The sequence below is a fragment of the Cherax quadricarinatus genome, chromosome 65 (genome assembly GCF_038502225.1).
Source record: "Cherax quadricarinatus isolate ZL_2023a chromosome 65, ASM3850222v1, whole genome shotgun sequence".
Taxonomy (NCBI): Eukaryota; Metazoa; Arthropoda; class Malacostraca; order Decapoda; family Parastacidae; genus Cherax; species Cherax quadricarinatus.
This window is the reverse complement of record NC_091356.1, coordinates 19123106-19128032: the sequence shown is the minus strand read 5'-3', so window position 1 is coordinate 19128032 and position 4927 is coordinate 19123106. Positions and strand designations below refer to the sequence as shown.

At 34.7% G+C, this 4927-nt stretch overlaps 1 pseudogene; it reads right to left on the bottom strand.

Moving 5' to 3' along the window:
• Window positions 1-210: 210 nt before the first annotated feature.
• LOC138854646 (NADH-ubiquinone oxidoreductase chain 1-like) lies at window positions 211-3807 on the bottom strand (annotated as a pseudogene).
• Window positions 3808-4927: the final 1120 nt, after the last annotated feature.

Genomic DNA, 4927 nt, shown 5'->3' with positions numbered 1-4927 from the left:
TTCGCTCAGGTTGGTAACCTCAACCCAAAATTAATACAAGTATGGGAACCAATGACCTCTCAAATCTAATATAGAACATTAGATAATTTACTGATCTAAAAGTTAAGATTAAAACTACTAACAAAATCAAATTCACTGACAAAAACCCTACACAAAAATTATCCATTTTCTTTACTACAGTTCTCCTAAAAACTATTAATATTACAATCCAAACCCTTAATACAATCAAAATATATCTTAAATAATCAACCCTTATTATATAACCCAGACAAAAAGAACAAAAATCATGGTTTATTATTAACAATCCCATAAAGCATATTATCAATAAACCAACCTGAATAAGCCTTCAATTCCTCACAAACCCCATTAAAACCAAATTAAACACCAAAAACTTTAACATACTAAAATTCCAAATCCCCTAAAATAATCATTACCATGTGAGCGAACAATAGAGACCAATAAAGATAAACCTAAAGCCCCTTCACACGCAACCATCACTAAAAAAAATATTACAAACACACCCTCTAAACCAACCCTGAACGTGTAAACTCTCATAACCCCAAACACATTTAATATAATAAATTCCAACCTTAATAAAACATTCAACAAATGCTTATGATTCGAAATAAACGCTCAGAACCCACAAAAAACTATAGTTAACAACCTGAAGCCCTCAATACTCAATACCATCATACACCCCTATCTCCTCTTAAATTACTCTAATCTTTACTCTCCCAAAACTTATGACTTCGCCTTTACGTAAATCCCATCCATTACTTAAACTCGTTAATTCCGCACTTGTAGATATGCCAATTCCTGCTAACATTTCAATTTTTTGAAATTTCGGGTCCCTCTTAGGGTTATGTCTAGTAACTCAAATCGCAACCGGGCTATTTTTATCAATTCATTTTACCCCGCATATTGACCTAGCTTTTTCGAACGTAGCACACATCTGTCGCGATGTTAATTACGGATGATTGTTCCGCACCCTTCATGCAAATGGGGCCTCCTTTTTCTTTATCTGTATCTACTCCCATATCGGACGAGGTATTTATTATGGATCATTTGCTCTTTTCCACGCTTGGAGAATTGGCGTTCTAATTCTGTTTTTAACAATAGCCACAGCCTTTCTAGGTTATGTCCTACCCTGAGGACAAATATCGTTTTGAGGTGCCACCGTTATTACAAACTTATTTTCTGCCATTCCCTATATTGGGACAGATTTAGTCCAATGAATTTGGGGAGGGTTCGCAGTTGATAACGCCACCTTAACTCGATTTTTTACATTCCACTTTCTACTGCCGTTTCTAATAGCTGCGGCTACACTTGTCCATATTTTATTCATCCACCACTCTGGAGCCAACAACCCTCTAGGAGTAACCTCTTCTCTAGACAAAATTCCCTTCCACCCCTACTTTACATTTAAAGATATTGTAGGGTTCCTAGTCATACTTATACTCCTAGTCCTTCTAACTCTCTTAAACCCTTACTTACTTGGAGACCCTGATAATTTTACCCCAGCTAACCCTCTAGTTACACCAGTACATATTCAACCTGAATGATATTTTCTATTTGCATACGCCATCCTTCGATCCATCCCAAACAAATTAGGAGGAGTTATCGCTTTAGTATTATCAGTTGCGATTCTTTGGTTCCTCCCATTCACCTCCCTATCAAAATTCCGAGGTCTAACCTTTTATCCTTTAAACCAGCTTCTATTTTGAACTCTTATCTCCACAATCATTTTATTGACATGGATCGGAGCTCGATCTGTAGAGGACCCCTATATTTTCACAGGTCAAGCTCTAACTACTATTTACTTTTCCTATTACATTACTGATCCCTTGACTACCCTTTTAACAGACCTCCTTCTAGAATGGCTACTTAGTTTATTTAAAACAAATGTTTTGAAAGCATTTAAAGGAAAATTTTCCAGTACCCGCCAACATATAAATTTAGTTTACACTAAAATTAATTTTACCCTGAAGAAAAAAATTAAAAAATTTAAAGATAAAGGAAGAAACCTCTTTCAAGCCATATACATCAACTTATCGTATCGCAACCGCGGTAAAGTTCCCCGCACTCAAATAAACGTAAACCCTACCATCACCAATTTTGTATAAAATCCTAACCTTAAAACTCTTCCTCCTAAAAACAACAATGTTGACACTCCACTCATAAACAAAATTCTAACATATTCAGCTATAAAAATTAATACAAACCCTCCTCTCCTATACTCAGTATTAAACCCAGAAACCAATTCAGACTCTCCTTCTGCAAAATCAAAAGGAGTGCGATTCATCTCTGCCAAACAAGAACCAAGCCAAACTACAGATAATGGAAATGTTAATCAAATAAACCACATCCTTTCCTGATAATATCTTAATTCTATGAACCTGAATCTCCCAACTAAAACCACATAAGATAACAAAATTAAAGCCAGCCTTACCTCATATGAAATAGTTTGTGCTACAGCACGAAGACTCCCTAATAAAGAATATTTACAATTTGAAGCCCATCCAGCCCCTAACAAAGGGTAAACCCTTAATCTTAAACAACATAAAAAAAATAATACTCCTATGTCAAAATCCACTAATCCTAAATCATATGGAATAACCCTCCACAAAATTAAAGCAATAAATAAACCGAATACCGGCGACAAATAATAAGGTAAAAAATTAGATACTACCGGTGAATTCTGCTCTTTTACAAACAATTTAACAGCATCCGAAAAAGGCTGAAGTAACCCCAGAATGCCCAATTTATTAGGACCCTTACGAATTTGAATATAACCTAAAATCTTACGCTCCAAGAGAGTTACAAATGCCACTCCAACTAATACACAAACTATCAACATTAAATATCTCACAATTCTAATAACCACAGCACTATCCCCAATACTTTTACCTATAGAGTGCTTTCTATATAATTAAATTCTAAATTTAACGCATATCCTCTGCCAAAGTAAATTTAGTTCCAGGTACACCTTCCAGTACACCTACTATGTTACGACTTATTCCACCTTAAGCGGAAGCGACGGGCGATATGTACATACTTTAGTTCTCATACCACACTAACTTACTAAATTATGTGTTACAATTAAATCCCCCTTCACAGAAACTATTCTATTACTGATTCGTAATAAATAAATTTTATTGTAACCCATTTCTTCTCACCCATAAACTGCACCTTGATCTAATATACTTTACTTCTCAAATTTCAATAACTACCTCAACAAAGGTTATCTGATAATGACGGTATACAAACTGCTAAACAAGAGTAAGTAAGATTTTTCGTGTTGTATCATTTACAGAACAGGTTCCTCTAACAAGACTAAAATACCGCCAAATTCTTTGAATTTAAAGACCATATCTATTAATATTCAAGTTTTATTTTTATCTTCTAAGTATAATAGGGTATCTAATCCTAGTTTATATCTTAATTTCCGAGTTTCCTCCTATTTATAATTCAACTTCCATTTATTCCTAATAAACCAATTTCACCTTTTATTACTATAAATTTCAATTTACCTTTAAACATAAGAATAACCTAAACTAAAACACCTTTACTAAGCTTTTAAGTCTAACCGCGATTGCTGGCACAAAATTTCATCAAACTTTTTATAATTTACTAAATCGGACCCTAAACCAATATTTAATCTTCCATACTGCGAATAACAAAACTACGACTTATTATAAATTATCTCTATTCTATTTACTCCTTTCCCACCAAGATACACATATACCCTAATTATAAAATAAAAGTTCAAGCAAGAATCAAACTTTTAAGCTTATCTCAACCTATTCAAGTAGACACCTTCTTCTAGTCTAAGATTTAATCTTCTAAGAACACCTCTTAAAAACGTAAATCTACAGCTAACCCCCTGTAATTTTAACCTCCCTAATAAGTATAATGCCTGATAAAAGGACAGTTTTGATAGAACTGCTAATGTAGCTTTACTACTTATACTACAAGATTCTCTCTTAAGCTTTAGTAATTATACATCTTCAAATTTGCAATTTGACGTCTTTTTTCCACTATAAAGCCTAACGCAACGATGATTTTTCTCAACAAATCATAAAGACATCGGTACTCTATACTTTGTGTTCGGAGCCTGATCCGGTATAGTAGGCACTTCCCTAAGACTAATTATTCGAGCCGAACTTGGTCAACCAGGAAGATTAATTGGAGATGATCAAATTTATAATGTAATCGTCACAGCCCACGCCTTCGTAATAATTTTCTTCATAGTTATGCCAATCATAATTGGGGGTTTTGGGAATTGATTAGTTCCCCTTATACTTGGAGCCCCTGATATAGCCTTCCCTCGAATAAATAATATAAGATTCTGACTTTTACCATTTTCTCTCACTCTTCTCCTTACAAGGGGAATAGTAGAAAGAGGTGTTGGGACAGGATGAACAGTTTACCCTCCTCTAGCAGCATCAATCGCCCATGCAGGAGCATCAGTCGACCTTGGCATCTTCTCCCTTCATTTGGCCGGAGTTTCCAAGCCTGACCTGCGTCTCTCCTGTCTATCCTTCAACTGGTTCACAGTGTTGCCTAGGGGGTGAGCAGCATTCAAATCATGCTAGGTCAGCTGTAACAGTGAATAACAGTCAGCGATTCACGTAGGAGCAGAGGATCAGCAATGGTCGGTGTATGAGTCATTACTACTGACACTAGTAACTGGTTAATGGTAACTGGTACTACTGAGAAAACTGATACTACTGAGACTGGCACACCATGAGGCGGGCCAGAACATCATGGGTTCGAGTCCTTGGCTAGTGCAGTGTTGTTATTCATATGTATGCATGCATACACACCTATATATATATATATATATATATATATATATATATATATATATATATATATATATATATATATATATATATATATATATATATATATATATATGCAATAA